Source organism: Pleurodeles waltl, chromosome 12, assembly GCF_031143425.1.
Source record: "Pleurodeles waltl isolate 20211129_DDA chromosome 12, aPleWal1.hap1.20221129, whole genome shotgun sequence".
In the NCBI taxonomy this organism is placed as follows: Eukaryota; Metazoa; Chordata; class Amphibia; order Caudata; family Salamandridae; genus Pleurodeles; species Pleurodeles waltl.
The window spans coordinates 220,172,197-220,196,911 of record NC_090451.1 but is presented as its reverse complement, the minus strand read 5'-3'; positions in this window follow the sequence as shown (position 1 = coordinate 220,196,911).

Sequence of the window (24,715 nt, the reverse complement as noted above, 5' to 3'; positions counted from 1 at the left end):
GGGGCCTGTAGATGAGAGTGTCTCTGAGGGTGGTCCTGGGGTCGGTGTGGATCTGGAAGTGCATGTGTTCGTCAGCGAGGGGGGTGTCTTCGGTGGAGGTCGTGACGTTGATGGAGTTCTTGTAGATGATGGCGATTCCTCCCCCGGTTTTGTTGGTGCGGTCTTTCCGGGCTTAAAAATCATTGCTGGTATTTTCTGACCAAGGTGGAAACAAAAGAATTCAGATTACACGAGTGAAGATGATGAGGTTTAGGTTGCACCCTGTCTAGCTATTGATCCCCCCTCAGAGATGCTTTGACCACCCACCAACTCTAGCTCTGGCCCTCGCTTATGACCTTTCAGTATGTAATGGACTACCCCCGTCAGATCAGGGATCGCCACACTTACACTGACTATTCTATTTTCAATGTCGATAATCGGCACCTGGTGTTGCACGAAGATTTACAGTCCAGTTGAGAGAGACTATGACCCTCTGGTCCTGTCCTTGCATTCTTCTGTTTTTATGCTACTCAATGCCTATTTTTCGGCTTTTCAGTACCTTGGGATGACTGGTATTGGAACAACTGCAGAAGCATTACATTGGATTGTATAAAGCTGTTAGTAAGAGTTCTGTTGCCCTATTAAAGTATGCACCACATGGAAGCAACAAGCATTTGCGCGCACTGCTTGCATCCCCAAGGCACTTTGGTTTTATAGATGGGGTGGCAGATGCTTGTGCAGCCCCTTCTACAATATGGATTGCACAGTGCACATTTTGCACTGGTGTAATCAAGAGGGGACTTCCCCTCGTATGGATGGAGGCCTGGGGCCTCTGCATTTGACCCAAAGCTGTACTAATGAGGAGGGCACCAAGACAAAGGAGCTGTCAGTGGGTGCACTGAACCACCACAAAGAGGTGGTGCCCAGTCAGTGTGCCCACCTCAGACGGGGAAAGAGGATCCGATGGACCATTCCCAAGAGATCACCCTTCAGGCATGTGCAGTTACTGGCATTTGTTTGTGGTACTGGTGTTTTGCTGCATTCATGGATGGGGGTGTGTGAGAGGACCATTTATCTCACAAGACAGCAGGGCTGAGAAGTGCCCCAAGGGCTACACATTGTGCAAGACAGTCCTGCAGCGTGGCACGTGCTCAGGCAGTGCCTGGGCGAATACTGGGCACGTCTGTGCCCATCACAGCATGGAGACGACTGGGCTGGGCCACCCCCTTTGATTTTGCTCCAAAAGTTGACTTTTGGTATTGTACGTACATAATTAATTTCATACTATTGACATCGTGTTCACACACTTTTTTTTAATCGAATGATTTTGGACTTTCTGAAAGACTGAAATATACATTTATGATTAAATTGTTTACCTCACACCTTAGTATGTGTTTATTTAAACATAGTGGCCCCATATAAAATGAATATTTGTTGCACTTGCACCCCTGTTTTACAAAATGGGCAAGCGAAAAGCAACATCCCGGAGGAACAACAGACTCTTATATCTTTAAGACTAATAGAACTGGTTTCCCTGAAGGCAAACCCATTAGTAAACCTAGTAGCTCATCCAGTACACTACCTCTATTACATTGTGTCTCAATGGAAAAATCCAATAGGACGAAAAGAGAACATAAGTCATTGGGACGCAGCCTGACATTGTCTACTTGGTCAATGTCCCAAAGTTGACAGCGCACGTAAGGGAAGAGAGTGAGTCTTTAAAAAAACAAGGTGATTTACTGGATTAGGTCCCAACCTAACTGACTTTGCCTCGTTTGTTCTGATATAATAGGGACCAATGAATATCCAGGAATTGGGAAACCCATGACATAACTGAGTTAACCCTTGCAGATTCTAGATTGGTAGATGGGCTTGTGTCCTTGGATGCACATACAATTCCTCCAAATTCTCAAAGGATTCAGTTCAAGTTAAATCCCTTTTCTATTCCTGCCCCTGCACAGTTGTCCTTCATGTGAAAGCAACACCCCTGGCCTTGGGACAATGTGCATCCCTTCCTAGGTTACGCCTCTTGGCCCCAAAGTTAATATTGATTGACTGCCATCTTAAATATTAAATCCCCTGCTCTCACACACAGGTGATCATCAGTTACAGATAATACAAACTGTTTCCTCAGTAAATTCCAAAAGAGTGGCTGCCCCAGGTATTCTGGGAGGTACACATGGAGAGGGCTAAATTACTGTGGGAGCTATTGAGGCTTGTCATGCAACCATTTATATGTACTCAAAGGAACTGGGTGGTCTGCATCCCCTGCTGTTCTTGTCCTGGAATATGGCAAGCTTGGGCAGAGGTTGGTTTACCCAGAGTGGCGCGAGTTTGTCAATAGTTACCATGTTTTAATGCTTAAGGAAACTTGGTTGACTGAACAAGTCTATAGGGGCGTTTTTAAAACCTATTTCATCAGTGGCTGTCCATCTGCTGCCGGATGGGCGTCTGGTGAATTATTTGTCTGAATAAGTCTGAACTGCCGCAAACTTTTGTCTGTTGAGTTTCCAGAAATCCTAGGATTGAACTTAACAGGGTAATGGGTTGTCATAAAAAACATATTTTTTATATAACCGTTCAATATCACGCAGCAAAGAGTCGCAAACCATTGCTGTCTTGGATCATCACCTGATTAGCATGAATCCAAAGCCCCCACTTTTGATCGGAGGGGACTTTAAGATAACCTTTGAGCCACTGGAATCTATGTATTTGGTAACTGAAAAGGAGATGAAGCAATGGATATCCCATCACTTGATACCAGTTTGTTAATAGCCTGTATGGTCTGGGCTTCACTTGTCCTCTTGACACTTACCCACAGTTTACGTAGCTGTAATGGGAGATTTAAATATTATAAAGCCAGACTACATACTTTTGCAAGGTGGAAATACAAAAACAGGATCTACTATTTCGTGCTGTATACTGCGTTACAGGGCAAAATGACTGATTTCATTGTGGTCCAAAGAACACATAGCACTACATGTACGAAGATTTGAAATAGTGACTTCCTAATTGCGATTTCCTATGAATCAAAATTAGGAAATTGCTATTTCAAATGTGTGAAACTTTATTTGAGTTTCAATTGCGATTCCTAGTGGGTCGCAAATAGACCTACCTCATGGCTAATAATGGGGTAGGACCCAATTTTTAATCACAGCCATCACAGGGATGATGGCCTGCTGGGGTCAGCACACCACCATGTCTGTGATTGCTTTTAAATAAAGTTTTTTTTTTTTTTTTAAATGCAGCCCATTTTTCTCAAAGGAAAAAGGGATGTGTTTAAAAAAAAATGAAATTGGACCACTACTTGCTCTTGAAAAATATGTGTTTCTCTTTTTTAAAGGGGCAGGGGGTCCAGTGAGAACCACTTCCTATTTGCGAATGGGTTACCATCTCCTTCAACGAGTCAGTAAAATATGAATGTTTGCGACCGTAATTCGGTCGTCATAAGTCCCATTCAGAATTGGTATTTGAAAGGGAAGCCCTGAACACACCCTTTCCAAATACCGAATTGTAAACAAATTGCGGTTCAGTAACCTGATAGAGAATCGCAAATTATGTTTTTTCCATATTTAAAATCATTTTTGCGGTCAGAAACCTCCTGATCGAACCATTTCTGACTTCAAAAATGGTTTGTACATAGGGCTTATAGTTATCATAACCTTATGCAAATTAGCATGAATGCCACTTTAATCAAGGCTTGCCCTAAAAATAGTGGACCAACTTCTGTACAGCCACAAATGGGTAATAACTGTAGGACGATTACATGGCCTAGAGTGTTAGCTGACGAGGAGGCATTGATGAAGATCTACAACATCTTTTATTCATTTTTTGTACCTTTTGCTGACTTCCCTCAATGGGATATTTCTATTACTTATATACATTATTCCTTGTTTTCCTAGCTCAACGAATTGTTCAAATATACATCTAGAATATAGGACCTCTGCCATAAAAACTAATGCAAATAGGTACAAATTGGGGTATTCTAGCAGTTGTCCTAAAGCAAAATCCCCACTTATCCTATCTATCAAATTATGCATCCCATCATCGATTAGAGCTGCAGGGTCATATTAAAGGTGTATCTTAAATACAAATAAGCAGATCTGGGACAATGGTAATTGGACAGACACCATTGAGATATCCAAAAACAGAGACATGACTTCCTTTTGGCATATAATTTCCCATGGCATCGGGGGGAATACCCCCACTGATCACCTCATTCAACCATCTACATGGGTTGAACATTTTGGAAATATATGCACCTGTACCAGTCTGTTAGAGCTTAGCCCAGTTGGTAAACTTAACCATCCAGTAACCCGTACAGAATCTCTGCCCATATAGAATCAGTTTTTCACTTTTGCAGATACTCAGGCTGCATTGATATCTTGAAAACGGGAAAGGCTCCATGCCCAGATAAGATCCCAGGGAACTTATGCCACCAGGACATTGCAATATGGCTCCATTCATGATTTTTTAAAGTCCAGCTCCATAGCTGCTGGTGCACAGATACACAATACATGGTGGGGGGCTGAGATGATCCCAATCTATAAATAGGGGGCCAGAGGTATTCCAAGCAATTTTAGGTCCATCAGTCTATTGAAGAAACTGCAAAAGCTCTTTAATAGATCCTCAATAAATTTGAGAAATTGATAGTTGAAAAAGTGGTGTTATTGCCCTTTCAGACTTACTTCAGAGTTAAAGCTGATTCCATTGATCAAGTGTTTCACAGTTGTCTTTAATTCTGTGTAAACACATTACTTTAAGTGAAGATCATTTATATGTCTAGTTCGTGTACTTGAGGGCTGCATCAACCTGGTCTCCAGACATTTACTGTCTCTCGTGCCCATGGGTGTGCTGACAACAACTGCTGACAGGTATAGTCAGTCACTCATGAGCACAATTATGAGTAGGTATGCCTGGAAACCAGGGGGGATTACTGAGCAGGATGAGACAGAGATTTGTTCTGGCTCCTACCATTTTCTCCCCTTACATCAATGAGGCTATCAAGACTGTTCTGTGCTGTACACACAATTCTCTTAAATGATCTATCCATACCAGTTTTGTTCTTCGTTGACAATAACTTGGCCCTCACTATGACATTGGTGGTAAATTCTGCTTATCGCCGCGGTGACGGCCACCAGCATACCATTGCGGGAGCGAACATCCATTCACCATATTATGACACACACACACTAAACCAAAAGAATACTGCCACAATCACAAATCCGCCAGATCAAAGGTAAGTGTTAAACTGTTGGGATGAACACCCATACTGTCACGCCAACAAAACAACACCCTACACATTATGACCCACGAATCACCACAGCAGACATTCAACTGCAGTAAGCCATAGGCGGTACACACCGGCACAGTCAGAAAGGCCTCCCAAAATACAAAACAACACAACATTGGCCAATACCAAAAACACACACCTGACACAAATACACGCACCACACCCACCCACCAACAGCACTATAAAACACATCCACATTACCCACAACCCTTTACGAACACGAAAATAGCCACAAGACAGACACACAAATCTCAGTCACAATTACACACACCACTAACACCCAGCCATCCGTCACGCATCCCACCACATTATTCAACACACACTGCACAACACACACCACACAACACCCATGTCCCCACAAAGGCACCCACGTTTCACAGATGAGGAGTTTCGGGTCATGGTGGAGGAAATAGTCAGGGCAGAGCCACAGCTGTTTGGAGCACAAGTACGTCAAATATCCATTGCAAGGAAGATGGAGCAATGGCAGAGAATTGTGGACCGGTGAACGCCATGGGACAGCATCCAAGAACAAGGGACGACACCAGGAAGAAGTGGAACGACGTACGGGGGAACAAGGCACCAGCCATGGCAGCAAGGCACCAGCTCACCATCCAGAGAACTGGCAGTGGACCTCTACCTCCTCCCCCACAGCTTACAGCATGGGGGGAGCAAGTCTTGGCAATCTTGCATCCTGAGGGACTCACTGGAGTAGCCGGAGGACTGGAAACTGGTGAGTCAAAAAATACTACCTATCACCCCCCCACACACCTGCATGCCACCTCACCCCCTTACCCTGACTTCCATCACTCCACTCCATCCCACACAGTGCACCTACACATATGACTAACCCCAATGCCAAGCCCTGAATGCCATACCCACTGCATGTACAGCCCTCTCAGCCCTGCATGTACACCCACCACCTATGCATACACAGCATGGAGAACTAACAATCACACAATACATCACCATACACAAATAAAGGCGTAAGGGCAATAGTAATGATATAGGGGAAGCTAGGGATGTAGAATATGTCGCGGACATGAAGCATAATAGATCACTCTCATCCCCGCAGGTGCCCCAGCCAATTCCAGTGGCGAGGAGGTGCCAGGCTATCCAGTCACCCAACAGAAGATGCCCCCAGTGATGACAGTAACTCTGGACTTCTGGATCTGGATGAACTTCCTGGCCTATCAGGGACCACTGGTCGGTCGGCCACCCCAGACCACTCCTAGTCCACCACAGAGCCTCCCACCTCAGTTTCCAACACCACAGCACCCACCCAGAAGTGTGGCACAATGGTAGGAGTGGCAGACCCTGAAGCAGAGATCTGGCTCAAGACCAGGGTTCAAGTCCTGCTTCGGCAGATCTTGGGCTCAATTCCCTTGGACCACATAATTCTCGCCTCGGTGCCTAATCTAATTAATGGGTCCCACTCTGCAACTCTGGGCAATAGCTTGCTTAATCTCCACAACGACTCCAACACGCTTGGATGCCTGGCTTCACCCTGGGGGTGCCCAGGAGTGGGCACCTCACAGGGAAAAGCCAGGAGGGGTTCCATAGCGGTATGAGTACAGCGCCTTGAGACCCTAACGGGTGAGTAGTGCGCTATACAAGTGCAAAGTTTACAGTTTACCCAACATCCCCATACCTGTGTCCCCAGGACACATCAATCAGCAGTGTGCCTACCCGTACAGGGGCCCCAGTCCACACCTCACAGGCAAGACAATCAGGGTCCTGGGGTCGATGGCAGTGGGCACACCATTCAGGGGACACATGCACAGTGGGACAGGGACAGAGGGAGGACAGCTGTGCGCCAAGGGGTGGGCAGGCTCAGGGAACTGACTGTCCTGGAGACACTTGCTACTGTCCTGAGGGTTACCAACAATCCCACAACAAGATGGGCCAGATTCTTGACATCCTGCCGGAGAACCAGCGGCTGCAGGAGGTACACCATCAGGAGATCAGGAAAGATTTGCAGGCCATCAACACCACCATGGTCTCCACAGCAGGGTGATGGCTGACATGGCCAACATAGTGAGGGAATATAAAGCAAACCAGCGGGCCCCTTCCACTAGCCAGTCAACTGAACAGCCCACCACATCTGCTGCAGCTAGTGGACAGGAGGCCCTGCCATAGGACCCACAGGCCACCAGCACCCCTCCCTCTGCAGAAGGTGAACCACCCCGCAAACGGTCCCTGCAACCAACACAGATGTCAGAGACACTTGCTAAGCCCAAGACCACCACCAGGAAATTAGACCCGCCTGAATGTCCCCCTTGTGTCTCACTCTGTCATCTTGTCTACTATAAACAACTGCCTTTGCTCCCCTTCCTATGGCCCCTTGGACACTGGACCTGTGCTACAGACTGGACTAATACCATGAACTTACGTCTACCATCACCCCATTCCATTGCACTATTCCGTCTACAACTTTCACTACAATAAACACCCTTGAACACAACTTGAGTGATAGTGCTTTATGTGAAGAAAATGTGCAATTGTGGTAACAGTTACATCTTGTGCGAATGACCTGAACTCTGTGATAGCATACAAATAATGACCTGTAGCTGTCTGTAGTCATCAAATCAGTACACAGTAGTTTTAACACGAACATCTGCTAAATGAGAAGGCCTGGGTAACAGTCAATTGAGATGCAAAGGAATTGACTGCCATCATGCTACAGCCACACTGAAAGGATAAATAATTAGAGGAAAGGTCAGTTCCACTGTCTCATCTGTGTGTCAACGGAAGTACTGCCATTTAACTGATGTTCTGTTGTCCACATCCTCATCCTCTGCCTCCTCATCCTCACTGTCCTCAGGGTCCACTGCTGCCACAGGGCCATTTCCAATATCCTCCTCCTGCAGATAAGGCACATGTCATCTGAAGGCCAGGTTGTGCAACATGCTACAACTATCTGGCAAACCTTCTCAGGAGAGTAGCACAGGGATCCACCTGTCAGGGGAGGCATCTGAACCTAGCCTTCAGGAGCCTGAAGGTACGTTCTATGATCTGCCTGGTTTGCCCATGTGCATCATTATACCAATTCTCAGCCCCTGTCCTGGCATTCCTCACAGGGGTCAGGAGCCACAATAGGTTTGGGTAGCCAGAGTCACCTGCAAGTATTGAGGGACAAACTTTAGCCTTACACAATGGTATGGAGGATGACTCCTGAAAGCATACACTGACATACAATGGATGGGGACTCTGGCTCACCTATTAGCCACACCTTGTGCCTCTGTAGTTCTGCCATCACATTTGGGATGCTGCTATTCCTCAGGACGAAGGCATCATGCACTGACCCAGGATACTTGGCATTGACGTGGGAGATGTACTGGTCAGCAAGGCAGACCGTTAGAACATTGAGTGAGTGGACACTCTTCTGATTCCTGAATATCTGTTCATTGTGCCGGGGGGGACAAATGCAATACGTGTTCCGTCAATTGCCCCAATAATATTTGGTATATGTCCCATTGCATAGAGTCCAGCCTTCACAGTGGCCAAATCTTCCACTTTGGGGAATGCGATGTAGCTGCACATGTTTCAGCAAGACAGACAAAACCCTTGCCAGCACTATTGAGAACATTGGCTGTTACATTACTGCTGCCAAGCCCACTGTCACTTGGAAAGACCCAGTTGCCAGGAAATGGAGCACTGATAGAACCTACACAAGAGGGGGGGATCCCAGTGGGATGACGGATAGCTAATATTAGATCAGTCTCCAAATGAGTACACAGCTCTGTGACTGTGGCCTTGTCCAGTATATAGGTCAGTGTTATGTGCCTGTCCTCCAGTGTAGCCAAGTCCACAAAGGGTCTAAGCACCGGCTCTTGTCTCCTCCTCCTATTCCTCCGCAGTGGTAGGTATCTAAGGGACACATGAGTGAGTAGGGTGTCACAATCTGAACAACGGAACCACCACCTCAGGGTACATAGAGCATGTATGTAATCGGACATTGTGAAATGCAATATATGTGCAATTAATAACAATGATGCAGTTTACTATTTCTGAATGTTGTCCACCACCATAAAATGGTGACCGCCTGTCCTGTAAGTAAAGACAGGTGGAAGTGATGTAACTTCGCCGGCGTTGGGCATCACAGGAGAAGACGGTCTTGCACCACCATGCAATTCCCCATTGGCTAAAATGGGGGTCTATGGAGTACAGTGTTCAATGGGGATCACCGGCGGTGGTGACGGTGTACACCGTTGTGGACGTGACCACCATTTTCTGCCTAAAACCTCACTTGATTCCTGACTTTCCACGAGTCAACACCTACACTGCTTGTGCAGCTTTGACCTGTGTCTGGATCCTGCCATGGCCTGTGTGACCGGTGAAAGGGCCCCTGCCTTCACTTCGGAGGAATTAGAGCACCTGGTGGATGGGGTCCTACCCCTGTATTACCCCTGTATTGCCAGTATGGGCCTCCAGACCACCATGGGCATGATACATGTGACAAGCTTGCATGGAGATGTGTGTGCTAGAAGTGTGTACTTTGTGTGGGGATATGTTTGGTGGTAGTGTACATGCAGAGCTCCAGGTGATGTGTGTGCCAGTGGAGAAGGAAATTGTATTTTTGGGACATATTTGTGACAGGCTGGATTGTATGGTTAATAGTGTCCTTCTGTCTGAATTACCTCTGCAGGTCAGCGCCCATCTGAAGAAGGGATTGTGGCGTGCCATCGCCAAGGATGTGCAGACCATGGGGGATCTATAGAAGGCGGAGCACCCACTGTAGGGAAGGTGGGGGGACCCGAGACACTGGGCCGCAGACCGCAGAGGCCCAGCTGGGGATGGCCTCCCAACAAGGGCAGGGTGCCCATCCGAACCTCATCCTCCTGATGGCCTGCATACTGGTGGTGGCCGGCCTAGAGCTGGATGGGTGCTTAAGGGCAGCAGAGCAGCCATAAGGGGGTGAGTACAGTGAGCATGTCAACAATGTCAACAATTATTTTGGGGTTACATGGGATCCTGGTGGTGGGTTTCAGTTAGTAGGTGCCTCTTAAGGCTACCTTAGCCATTGCTGCGTGATCCACCTCGAGGTAAATAAGTGTATAGCAAAATCTGGTAACCTAGATAGGTAGCATTCCATGTCAGGCAGGGCTTAGTGGGTCCCAGGAGGGGTGCAGTTGGCAGTGGTTGGCTCTCTACTTGCTGTGCACTTAGCCAATGTAATGCCAGTGCGATGTATAGTGCTCAATCCTGATCCCTGTGTGTGATGATAATGTGTATGCCAACTGTGGTGTTGTTGCTGTAGTTGACCCAGTGCTCCCTTTCTCTCTCCCCCCTATTATCTTCTGTCATCCTGTCCATGTGTGCACTAGTATCATCTGGCAGAGGAGCAGGGGCACCGGCGACTGAGGGAGCTACATCCCACTGGACCCAGGAGGCAGAGTCCACCGATGCTGAGGGGACCAGTGGGACGGACGGCAAAGGGAGCACCACAGCGGAGACAGAAGGTGATAACACCTACTCTGATTCCTCCTCCGATAGAAGCTCCCTGGTGGTGGCGGACACCTCTGGAATCACCCCAGCTACAGCCGCCACCCCCAGTACCAGCACCGCCCTCCGAGTAGCCCGCCACTGAGTTGCTCATGCCCGCTCACCCAGGAGGGTGGGCACCTCAGGCCCTGCTCAAGTGAGCCCTGCGGCCCTCAGTGAGGAGGCTAATGACCTCCTGAGATCCATCTCTGTAGGGCAGTCAACCATAGTGAATGCTATCCAGGGGCTGGCATCACAGATGCAGCAATGCAGTGCATACCTGGAGGGCATCCACAGTGGGTTGGCGGCCCTACAGAGATCGTTTCAGGCTTTGGCCTCTTCTCTGATGGCAGCCTATGTTCCTACTATCCCCCCCCTCCAACTACCACTTCCCAGTCCCAGTCTCCTCAATCCCAACCCATCCAAGGCACAGATACAGACAAGCATGCACGCAAAACATCACACAAGAGTACCACGGTCAAACACAGGCAGTACACTTCAGGCCACATGCACTCACACAAACAACAGACACTTGCACACACAACCATATCCACTGTCTCCCCCTCCTTCCTCACAGTCACATCTGCACTCACACCTGCATGCAGTGCATCAACAGCCACCACCACATCATGCAGCACACACACCTCACTTGCAGACACCTCCACAACATCCATCCACGCATCCCCTTTGTCCTCTCACACCCTCTCTGCCCCCTCCTAAGAGACACAAACACACGCACAGACACCCAACAGCCATCCACCTCACACATGCACACTGTCCATGCACCTGCACCCAAGTCCATAGACGTGCGCCTCCGACAACCACTCCCTCAACCTCCACGCCCAACCCTCCTCCCACATTCCGCCCCAACGACCCTAAGAAGCTTTTCCTTGCACGTCTTAACCTCTTCCCTCCCTCTCAACCCCCCCATCCTGCCCGTAAAAGCAGGGCCCCAACGACCCATCCCAGCACCTCAGCCAAACAGTCTGCCACTGCCCCCATCAAATCATCAGCTGCTGGCACAAAGGGGCCCCAGAGTGTGACGGCTGACACTCCTACTGAGAGCACATCTACGGCTCAGAAAGGGAGGACTAGGGTGGTGAAAAGGAAGGGACACGAGACAGGGACAGTGGAGGCAAGGACACAAGTGACATGTCTAAGGCCAAGGGGACCCGTCACAAGAGGGCACACATGGATCCCCCTCCACCAGCAAAGAAAGCGAAGGTTCCTACTCCACTACCAATGAAAGTGAAGGTTCCTACTCAACCACCAATGAAAGTGAAGGTTCCCACTCAACCACCAATGAAAGGCAAGAGGCCCACTCCACCACCAGAGCGCAAGGAGCCTCCACCTCCAGCAGAGACAGTAGCCCCCACCTCCAGCAGAGGGCACGGAGCCAATACCTCCAGCAGAAACACAGCAGCCCTCACATCCAGCAGAGACACAGCAGCCCTCACCTCCAGCAGAGACACAGCAGCCCTCACCTCCAGCAGAGACACAGCAGCCCTCACCTCCAGCAGAGGGCAGGGAGCCCCAACCTCCAGCAGAGACAGGGCAGCCCTCGCCTCCAGCAGAGACACAGCAACCCTCACCTCCAGCAGAGACACAGCAGCCCTCTCCTCCAGCAGAGGGCATGTAGGCCACCCTCCAGGGACTGTTGTACGAGGAGTCCCCTCAAGAGCCAGTGGGCAAGTTCCCCACTTCTGCAGAGGCGCCCACCACCCCTCCCCCGTCCCCCCTGAGATGCCTGCCCATTTCCAACATAATGCCCCTGAACAGTGGATTCCAGATTGTTTCAGGAGTCAAGTTGGGCCTTGGACTGTGCCCTTCTGTACTTTGGACTGGCCATTGGCCCATTCTGAACATTGTCACCTGCATTTGGAATTGAATGGACAATATGGTAGCTGTTGGCATCAAAGTACAGTGTTTGCTGATTCTCATAGTTGTTCTTGTTTTATTTTAACGGGTGTCCTGTAAGATTGGTTTAACTTTGCAACTGGTTCTGTGTATGGTGTGTGTATGAGTGGTGTGTGTGTGGTGTGTGTGTGTGTGGTGTGTGTGTGTGTGTGTGTGTGTGTGTGTGTCACTCTTCTTTTGCTCCCTCCCTTGTGTGCTAGGTGGCTGTACTCACCGTCGGCGTTCCATGAGGGCCATGGCGTAGAATATCATCGGGAAGACTTGAAGTTCCAGTTCCATGGTGGCGGTGGAGTCCTCTGTGTACCTGTTGGTGAGTCATTTGTTTACTGTGTTCTGTTTCCGCCAGGCTTCTTTTGATGGCGTTGGTACCACCCCAGAAATTGTGGTGGTTTGCTATGTCATAATATGGTGGGTCGTACCTTGGCTTCCGCCTGGCTGTTGATGGCTACTGCCGTGGTCAGTGGTGTTAACGCCCTGGCAGTTGCTGTGGTACATTGGCTGTCTATGGGAGGTATCACCACTGTGGTCATAATTTGGCGGTATTTACTGCCAGCCTGTTGTCGGTATTACCACCACTTTATCACTCACTGCCAATGTCATAATGACCACCTTTGTTACTATCTGGAACCCCTATTGGTTTACAAAATTTCAAGACCAAGTTTAAAACTTTTTACGATTTGAAGGGTCTACAAATCCATACACAAAAAAACTAATTATATGGCCATCATACCCCATAAATCCTCCAGAAGGAATATTTTAATATGCTCTACCGGATTGGAAGGAACTGAAAGATAGCAAATTATCATGGACCCCTAAATTAGAGAAGGGGAAGGCAATAGTTCAGCACAGGTCTACTGAACTTTTAAAGTTACATAAAACAACAATTTCAAAATCCTATTGTCAGCCCTGAGGGGTATAAAACCAAGACACCCATATGTCTTGTAAGGAGTAGAGATTTGCAGTTTCGTAAATGAAGATGCATTGGCCGCAAGGGAGAATGGCTTTGCTAGAACTCTTTTCAATTTACCACAAGGTACACCTCTGATACCGTTATCTTTTGATACTGCATTGAAAAAAACTGAACATCTAGCTGCTCTAAAACCCCTTTTATTATGGGTTAGACTTTGGTCAACTGACAAACTAGCCTCTTCTAGGATTAGTTTAATGAAATGATAAATTTTGATTCACTTTGTCTTGGCTCCGGCGTATTAGATCCTGGTTGGGCATAATGGCTCTCAAGAATATGTAGACTGACCCGACTTTTATAACTCCTGCTTCCATGGTAGAGTATTAGAATTTAAACTGCTACCCTCTTTTAAAAATCTTGTATGATATACAACCATTATCCAAAACACTTTTTGAGAAATGTTGTGTTGGAACTCTTTGCATCAAAAGCTTCACATCAAAGTGGAAAACTTGTCAAGCAATAATCATTTTTGTTCCTTGTGTACCAACCATGAAATAGAAAAAAATGAGCATATGTCATTATGAGGTCAAACACAGCAGTGTGCAATCACTGCTTTTCCGATGTATTGGTTTCTATGTGGGCTATTAACCACGCCCACGACTTTCACTCGTTTGTGGGCTTCCCTTTCAAAAATCCTTTGGTGAAATGTTTTACATTTGTCCCTCCTTGGGGCATTTTATTACCGCCTTGGGGACCGACCCTGTTACACGGATAATTGCTTGCTGATGTGTTTGACTGCGAGCGAACATCTTTTTCCTTTTGTCTCTCCCCTTCGTGCTCATGGCGGCTGTGACGCTTTGAATTGACTTGCTTATGTCAACTGTTTTTCATTTCATTTTCAATTTATGTGGCAAGAAAAGTCCAGATAGTAATTTACAACACTAATAGCTCTAACTTGAGCAAACATGAGACCCATTGCATTGCAAACGCTTGTGTTAGTTTCATTTTATAATGCTATGAGAAACTTTTTTGTTCTCTGGATTCTTTCTGTATATTTAATAGTAACTGTTGCTGTGCTCATCTGTAAATTAGACAGACAGCGCCACCATGTGGAACACCGTCATAAGTTCTGGTGTTGACAATTAAGGGCTGGTGTAGAGCGCCAGAAACCACCGGCTCAAATTAAGCTCTGATCGTCGTGAATTAAAGAGGCCTGGAGTGGTTCAGCACTAGCAGCCTTGGTATTTGGCACAGACATGTATCTGTATCGGCACAGACATTTATTAGCGCTGGCTGCAGTCATCTGAGGAGCGCTTGTGCAACAGCACCAATTATTTTACAACTTAAGTGCTGAACAAAGAGTCTAGCGTACTGTGTTATTGTCACCTGAGGTAAGTGCCATTTTGTGCAAATATTGGGGGAGGTCAGATGCCCTGACCTTGAATGTTAGAAGGCCCAAGTATGATTTGCTGCTCTTTACAGGGCTGAAATGTGCGGCTCTGGAGATTGTGGGAAAGTAATAGAAACTGAGAACTCACTTTTGAAGAATGTACTTGCCCTATGTGCTAGCACTCTGCCGTTCCCGTCAGTCTGAATAAGGTATGACTTGTTTTAGACTTGAAGCTCGCCTAACACCCATTCTACTCTTGATCGCACTGTGGACCATGGAAGAGATTGCAATGTACAGAGAACCTGTAAAAGGGGTGCCTGCTCCCACCCCTATTGTCCACTTACCTTTTAAACTGAGCATCATTTGTCTTCAGCACACTGCCCAACTACAGCCCATTGTGCATTGAAGAAGGCAGGGACCACCAACGAGTTGGGGGTCTTATGAGGAAGCTGTAAAAGAGGGATTGGGCATAAAAGGCTCCTGCTCTACCATACCATGGCTTATTACATCCACTCAGCTTCAGACAGACCAGCCTATGAAAGGATCTGGATCCCTCCAATGAGCACTATTCAACAGGTAATCCGAGATCTAAAAGACAACTATTAGAGGTGGGCCAGCTCTTAACACATTAACAATCCAAACATGGCCACTAGACTGCAATCTTTCAGTTGAGCCGTGAGCTAGACTGGAAGGTGACCTGTAATGGGTGAACTCTTTGCTACCAATGTACTTTGTATTGAAGTTGCTTCGCCCCCACCCCACCCCCCAAGTTTCCTCATAACGTCCGGAGAGTAATTTCTGGTGATGGCTGTGTCCTTCTTTTAAGATACCAATCTACATCTCCGCCCCCAGCTGCTACCCATCAGCCTTAGATATGGGGATATGGCCCCTCCCACCTGGGCGAGGCACCCCCAGAGTGTGGTCAGCTCACGGCCCACTGTTCTCTGATACTGCAGTAAGAAAACACAACGAAAGGTTGGATCTGGTGGTCTTTTCAGCACACCTGACTAAAGCTAGTAATGAGTAGCTCCAGGGTGCTGCAATTAGCAGATCTAATTAAGCTCTTCATAGCCTTGGGCTTCGAAGCGCGTTAATAACAGGTGTTATTACCCTCTCCTGAATTCACTCATTCATCTGTAGGATCAAAGGCCGAGCTAACCATCTGAGGCTTCAACCGGTGACCTGCAAGTTGCAAGCAAGCTCCCCCAAGCAGACTTATTAAAATGTCGATCTGTTTCACTGGCACTCAGCGCCCCGTTTCAGCGCAGCAGCCCTAAACTCTGTCCCCATCTGTAAAATACGACCCACGGTTTCCAGACCTGACACATGGCCCCTACTCATGTACTCGCGTCAGCAAAGTCCTGGCCAATCAGGATGACGGAGGAAAAACACCTCCTAGTTGCTTCATTTTGTGTAAGTTCATAAATATTCTCCAGCCCGGCTCAGGGCTTTTATAAATCCTTACAGTTGCATAAAACTGTAATTACAAATAAAGGAATTTTTAAAATGAGACATAATGTATATTTCCTATTGAAGGACAATAAAATACCCTATTAGGTTGCAAATTTGCATTTGTATTTATATAGCGCCTCATACCCTTCGAGGAGCTGCCGACGCGCTTCAGGTGGACGGATAGCAGGCTGTACCTCTGAAGGCATTTCCCTCCCCATTGACGCGAATGTTCAAAACGAAAACCTACAAACAACTGCGATGGGGGAAGGCACCAGGTGCCCCCAGCACAGGCTCAGCAGACATGGCCTCCCGAGTCCTGCCAGCCTCAGCCGCGCAGAAGGATGCCCGGCCTTTGTACAGGCGCTGTGATCTCAGTGCATACCGAACACCGGTAATGAATGCATCCTCACAGCAGCGGGCTGCAGGTGAGATCCGCCTGCATACCTAATGCGGCCTTAATGGAGGCTTAATGCACAGGGCATCCTTGCGAGCGCTCTGCTGGGGGGGGGGGGGGGTCTTCTATTTCCAGCCCCCCTCAGCTGACTCTAAGATCTGAAGGCACAACGGGGAGGGGGCGCTAGAGTGGCAGGGAGGGGTGTGGCGGGTGTTGGGGACCAGGTTCGCTCTTTTAATAAGCTGGGCTCCGAAGAGAAGATCTGAGGGGCCGGTAGAAGAAAGTAGCCGGGTGATCGATAGAGGCAGAATCAATAACGATACACATAAGTTATGGAAGATCAATACGAGCCCGCAGGCTCCAGTGTGCGAGCCAGCAGGAAAGGATGTGTGCGCGCCTGCGCATCTTGAGAAAACTGAAGATATTGCTGCCTTGCTTGTGCCTGCAGCCCACCGCACACCAGAGAAGGGAAGAAACCCACCGGGGTTCACGCCTGGCTTTAGAAAATGTCTCAAGCCAAACAGCCTTCAAAGTAGCCCATCCCACGATCATTGATTCAGTGCTCGAGAGGAAAAATAGAAGTGCAGATACTCCGTATCAGAGCACCTGCCTATTTCTGAGAAGTGCCAGTACTCTCCAGTTAAAAGTATTATGGCCCATATTTATACTTTTCAACGCACAACTGCGCCAACGCAGTTGTGCGTCAAAAAATTTAACGCCGGCTAACGCCATTCTGAAGCGTCATGCGGGCGCCGTATTTATTTAATGACGTTAGCCGGCGTTAGCGTAAAAAAAAATGACTTACACCAGGCAGCGCCAGCGTAGGGGAAAATGGAGTTTGGGCATCAAAAAATAGGGCAAGTCAGGCTGAGGCAAATTTTTCGCCTCAACCCGATTTGCGTCATTTTTTTCCACTCCCCCATTGAAATGACTCCTGTCTTAGCAAAGACAGGAGTCATGCCCCCTTGCCCAATGGCCATGCCCAGGGGACTTATGTCCCCTGGGCATGGTCATTGGGCATAGTGGCATGTAGGGGGGCACAAATCAGGCCCCCCTATGCCACCCAAAAAAAAAAAAAAAAAATACTTACCTGAACTTACCTTAAGTTTCCTGGGATGGGTCCCTCCATCCTTGGGTGTCCTCCTGGGGTGGGCAAGGGTGGCAGGGGGTGTCCCTGGGGGCATGGGAGGGCACCTCTGGGCTCCTTCCGAGCCCACAGGTCCCTTAACGCCTCCCCTGAGCAGTCGTTAAAAAATGACGCTAACGAGGGTAGACGTCATTTTTTTTGACCCGCCCACTCCCGGGCGTCATTTTTGCCCGGGAGTATAAATACGACGCACATGCCTCAGGGTCATTTTTTAGTAGGGAACGCCTCCCTTGCATATCATTAACGCAAGGAAGGTGTCCACGCTAAAAAATGACGCAAACTCCATGAACTTTGACGCTCGATGCGTCCAACGCCAAAGTCTAAATATGGAGTTAGTTTTGCGTCGGATTTGCGTAAAAAAAAAAATGACGCAAATCCGGCGCAAACAGAGTATAAATATGCCCCTATGTTTTTCCTGAGAAGTGCCGGTACTTTCCCTCTCAAAATAAAAAAGTGCTGGTACTCCGGACAGTGCCGGTCCATTTACAGCACTGCATTTATTCTAATTAAGTACAACTAGTCCACTGCGTGTACATCAAACATAACAATTTTCGATGCTTATCCCAGAGGAACAGTTCTCCATAATACACCCACTATCCTCCGAGTGGAGGGCATCCATTACATGTAATGGTCGATGCTCCTCCCGGGCATTTCAGGAACCTCGCGCCTAGTCAGGGAGAGAAGCTATGTAAAGTATTATAAACTTACATGAAAAAGGGAACGAAAAAATTGGGCAAATACTTAGACCATTTTCTCCAACTAACTTCACAACCCAGGGGTTCTTTCCGGGCCGGCTTTAGGCCAGTGCGACCGGTGCGGCCGCACTGGGCGCTGACCTGGAGGGGGGCACTGTGTTTACCAATAACTTAAAGATTTAAAATCACTGGCTGCAAGTTCCTTGTGCGTCCAACTTCAAGGCAGCAATAAAAAATGTCAGGATAACTGTTGTAATTAATGATCCTGCTAGAGAGAGATCCGATTTTTGTCTAGTGGCAAACTTGATTCGCCATAAAGTAGCGCAGAGGGTTAATATGCCTGCTGCAAAGAACAGTTCTGCATTTTATGCTGATAGCTGAGTGAATTAGTAAATCCAGTGTTTACCAGCAATTTAAAACAAATGAAATATATGTGCGAGAAAGACAATGGAGGTATGAGGGGCACTTTCGCCCGGCGGTGAATCCGAGGATGCGGTAACAACAAAGTTTGTCGCAGTGGACGCCACCACTGCTAAAGCCGGCCCGGTTCTTCCCTCCTGCTGTGCGGTGGGCCCGCCAGCAGGCAGCCCGCAGCAGTGTTTTTAGTATTCTGTCGCCGTGCCCACCACTGTAGCACAGTAACACGGTGTTATGTGAGTAAACTTTGAGTCACTCGGAGTGAACTCAGGAACCTCTTCCTTAGTGAGGGAGCTCTGCGCGCCCCCACAGAAGAGCGTTTCTGGGCCCGTGGGGTTTTGACACGCTCCTCCCTGACGTGCATATCCTTGGTGCATCTGATTCAAGCGGTTTAAGGTCTTGCTTGACAACGCAGCAGTCTGCCAGACATCCTCTAAGCAGTACTTTAACACTCAAGTGCTTCAACGCCTACTCAGCAGTAGCAAGCGCTATGTACATCCAATTACAATTCAACACCTACCGTGGCGTGTGTTCGTACAGCAGAAGCTCGGAACTCGTCCTGTACTTAACCCACCACCCTTCATGAAAGAGACAAGGGGACAAAGCCGGAACTGGTTGGGAAATCTGTCTAAAGTGCAGGTGGGATCGGCCCTAAGAACAGGGCCGTTGATACTATGCAGGCACGGAGAACCACATTATGCAGGAAGGCTCAATTATGCAGTATGTAAAGATACATTATGCGGCACATTGGGATGCATTCTGTGTCAGTATTATTTTGCGTTTTCATTTTATCACATGCATTTTATATAGGCAAAAGTTTCACCTTGTTAGTACCTGTTTATACCTGAATGAATATTGCAATTAATAACTGAAAGGAGACCTAGCTGTTTGCAAAGGGATTGCCACTTTTAGAGGCCACGTGGTTACTTTCTGTACTAACTGTTGATCCATTTGAGTTAGAAACATATTTTTTCGTGAAATCTGCTACTTTTACAGCAGTGTGGATCATGTGGGAAATGCTGCATATTCACAATTATGCAGAAAATTACAGCATCATATAACACCTGTGGCTTGCAAATGAGCCACTGTTTCATTCCTAAAAGGGAGTTATCAACACTCAGGGTCGTAGCAACAGGGTGATTTCCAGACTATGGGGCATATTTATACTTTCTTTGCGCTGAATTAGCATCATTTTTTGTTAATTCTAATTCAGCGCAAACTTAACTCCATATTTATATTTTGAAGCTAGAACCGTCTAGCATCAAAATATTGGAGTTTAAGTCATTTTTTGGATGTGTGAAACCACCTTGCGTCAATGAGATGCAAGGTAGGGTGTTCCAGTCCAAAAAATGACTCAAAACCCCTAGCGCCTTATTTATCCTGCTCTGCAAAAATGGTGCACAGGAGGGAGGCGGGCCTAAATAATGGCGCTAAGCCTTCTTAGCGCCATTATTTAACGCCTGTATCAGGGCAGGCGTTAGGGGACCTGTGGACCCATCTCCATGGGCAACATCATGGAAAGAGCACAAAGGTGCACACCCCAAGCCCCAGGAACACCCGCACCCACACCAGAGGATGAGGGGACCCCATCCCAGGTAAGTATAGATAAGTATTTACATTTTTTTAAAGTGCCATTGGGGGCTCTGAAATGCCCCCCCCCCTACAAGGCACTGGGTGCAGTGGCCATGCCCAGGGGACACTGTGCTGGCCATTGGGGTGGTGGGCATGAGTCCTGTTTTTTTAGTCAGGAGTCGTTGTATGGATGGTTTTGTGTCAGGAAATGACACTAAGCTGGTTAAAGGCATTTTCTTTTGCCTCTAACCAGTCTAGCATAATTTTTTGAGGCAAAACCACCTTCCCCATACTGCCACCCCACCCGGCTAATGTCATTCTCCCAGATGTTAGCCCACCCTTTGCGTCGGATTGTGGGGTTCCATAAATTTGGCGCCCAGCTGGTGCTTTGGAATGAACGCAAAACTGTGTTTGCGCAGTTTTGCGTCAAAAAGTATAAATATGGGCCCATATATGCAAAAGCCTGCAATAGGTGGGTGCACTGCCAGAAAAGTATTAGAATCTACATTGCCAGGTGATTTTGGGAACTCTGCCACACACAAAATTGCCTGTCTCCGGTGGTGGACTAACCTCACAAATTGAGGTAAATGATCAAGGTAAAAGAAAGTGGAGCAGCAGAAAAACCCGTAAGTAAAGGACATTTTATAATGCTCGTCAGACTACAAGGCTAAGTTGGCATGGGCGCAATTCAAACTTGTGATCTGCAGGTTACACACGGGTATCCACAGCAGGGACGCAGCCCACTGTGCTATCTTTCTGGCTGATAGGATGTGGCACACAGCTCTTTAATTTGTGCAAAGTTGATCTAGCTTTTGTTTGAAGTTAAAGTTCACATGCACAGAAGAGTATGCTCCTTGCTGAAATACACAATAGGATACACAAAAATAATGTTAGGCTCTTTTAACAGTTGGAATTCCATGTGCACACTACGCAGCAGGAAGGGTCACTGTAGAAGCTCTAGGTGTTTTCTTCACTATATGCAGGGTAGAGGAATTATGCTAGATTCTAGAACAACTTACCCATAACCAGGGACCTGCCACAGAATAAGTCACATGCCACAATTTGCTGAGTTCGTGATATAAAAATTTTAATTGTACATTTTAATTGCAAATTATATTTATGTAGTGCTTAGTAGTCCTGATGAGTCATTGAAGCGCTTTGCGGCGAGTAACATGCTACTCTGGAGCCCAAGACTAGAGCTTAACAGTTATTAGATTAGTAGAAAGTGGTTTATTCTTTTTTCTTGTGAATTAGTTGTGTTAAGTGTGTGCTCTTTATTTCTTGGGTTTTTAGTCAAGTTTAGTGTATGGACAGAATGATGGAAATTAATTTGAAAAGGGTAAGCAGTAATTTGTTTTTGGGTGGAATAGCTAAAGGTGGAAATTTGAGGAGGATGTTTGGGAATTCACAGTAGTCAGAAATGTTTGGGGTGAGTCAGAGGAGAGGGATGAGACAAAGCTTGAAGGGAGTAGTATTTTATTTAATTTGCAACAACCCTGAAATTAACTTACACATACATATATTCACATGACACTTGGTAAAGTTTTAGCAGTTGGAGTAAACCCCTCTATTTAAATACACATAAGTATATAGAAGCAATAATATTTACATTGATCTGTTGTGCACATGTACCTTGTGGTGAAGTATGTGTTTTTTATTTTATTTTGATCAAATAACTAATTAACTTCTACATAATGCATGACGATTAGTAAAGTTTTAACATTAGGCATAAACCTCTCTACATATGCACCTAAAGGCATCCAGAATCATTAATATTTACATGGCCTGACATACACATGTATCTTGTAGTGTAGTATACAATTGATTCCCCCCCTATAAATGTAACTGCTTATAATAAGCATAGTTCAGTGTAAAATGACACATTTAAAAATAACGTCATCTCCATACAGTGAGAAGCATAATTTGTCATGTCTGACTATACTGTTGTGGTGCACTGTTATGTTGTGAGTACAGTCATCATAAGAAGACGAGCAAACTCTTGACTAATCTTCTGAAGTTGAGGTGGTTTTCAGTGGATCTTACTTTTGTGTGTAGCAAATTCCATAGTTTGACTGCTTGAACAAAGAAAGATGTTCCAACAATGTTTTTCCTTCTATGTAGGAATAATGAGGCATGGATACATTTTTGAATGTAGGTTCTTTTGTTGTAAGAATGAGTTGGGTTTCTTCCTGATAAAGAGTTGTCCTATGCCATGCAATGATTTGTGGGTGACACAAGCAGTGTAAAGGTGGATCTCTTGGCAACAGGTAAAATTGAGATATCTGAGGTGTCTTTACCTGTAGGAGGAGTCTAGCAGCAGCGGTCTGAATTCCCTGTAATCTTCTAATAGGTGATAAAGTTGAGCCTTGAAACAGACCATTACTATAATCTAGTTTTGATAGGACAAGAGGGATGGTAGCTTGAACCTTGTGGGGGAATCCTAGATGCCAGAAGTTGTGTTGCAGTGTTTTCATTATGAGAAATATTAATTTGGCTACTTTATCCACCTGTGCATTCATTGACAGCTTGGCATCCATGGTTACTGTGAGGTTTCTTACCTCCTTAGATATTTTTGGCAGTGGTACTAGAAAGGCAAGCCAGGCACAGACAGTGTTATATGTTTTCCAGTCACCACAGGTGAGTTTTTTGGTTTTGGATGCATTAAATTTGAGGTGGCTCCTTGTCATACACTGATCAACAACCTTGAGAATAAATCCAAAGTACAATTTGAAACAGTCTCAGAATTCTTCACCTGGACCGCCTAAATGCTTCAGTTGCCCCCACACAAGCCTTGTGTGATGAACAGAACTCTTTCTTCATCAAAAAGTTTAGGATTATCAATGATAGTATCTCTCCCAGCACCCTTTTCAGCCCCACTCCTTTGGAAGGTAGGAATCTTTCCCAGTTTAATGCTTTTCCTTTAATCACCAGAGATGATCTGTCCAAGTTGTTAACAAAGGTCAAGTCTATCTCCTCTAACTACATTTGCCCCCCGCGATCCAAAAAGCAATTTTTTCAGTTTCCTGATTTGGCGATGACCATGCTCAACTTATTCCAGAGCAAGGGCATGGTCCCATTTACCTTTAAAGAAGCAGTGGTTCTGCGTCTTCTCAAAAAAAACCTGGGACGATCCCTCTATTCTAAAGAACTACAGTCCAATTACCCTCCTCCCCTACATTGCCAAGCTTCTGGAGACCCACATTCCCCATTTACTTTGCTCCTTTATCAAAAGCTCTTCCTTTCTAGATTCTCATCAGGCAGGTTTTTGCCCCTTTAGCTCTGCAGAATATGTTATTCTTTCCATAGTAGATGATATGATAGAGACAGATAAAGGTCAGGTCCAAGCACTGGCCTTCTTGGATCTACCGGAGGCCTTTAACACTGTTGTTCATGACATCCTTTTCCACTGTGTCATGGTCGCTGGCCTGCAGGGCTGTGCTTGAATTGGATTAAGTATTTTCTATCGGACTGGTCGCAGTCGGGTCACCTCCCCCTTTTTATTCCTCCAAGGTCAATCTCAACTGTGGAGTACCTCAGGGTTCTGCCTTATCCTCCATTCTATTCAATCTCTATCTGCCCACTGGTAAATTCACTACAATAGCTAAATGTAAAAATATATAACTATGCTGATGACATGCAACTAGTATTCAACCTTGAGGATACTCCAGAAGGAATATCATTCTTCCAGAACACCATGACCTTTATCCGGGACTGGATGAACGGTCATCAACTGAAACTGAGCTATGACAAAACCGAGGTGATGATGGTTAAAAACAAATTGCAGTACTGGAGTCTCTCCTTTCTTTCTCAGGAGTTACAGTCCCCTCCTATTCCCAAAAAAGTAGTCAAGAGTATTGGCATACTTGTCTATGAAGATCTCTCAATGAACCCTCAGACTGCAGCAGTGACTGCGTCCTGCTTCTTCCAGCTTTTCAAAATAAAAAAAAGGACATTTTCTCTACTGAGGCCATCATCCACATTGTACTTGCACGTGTGATATCTCGTATTGACTATGTCAATGCGCTTTACTCAAGTCTCCCTACGGTTATGAGCCAAAGACTGCAGTTTGTT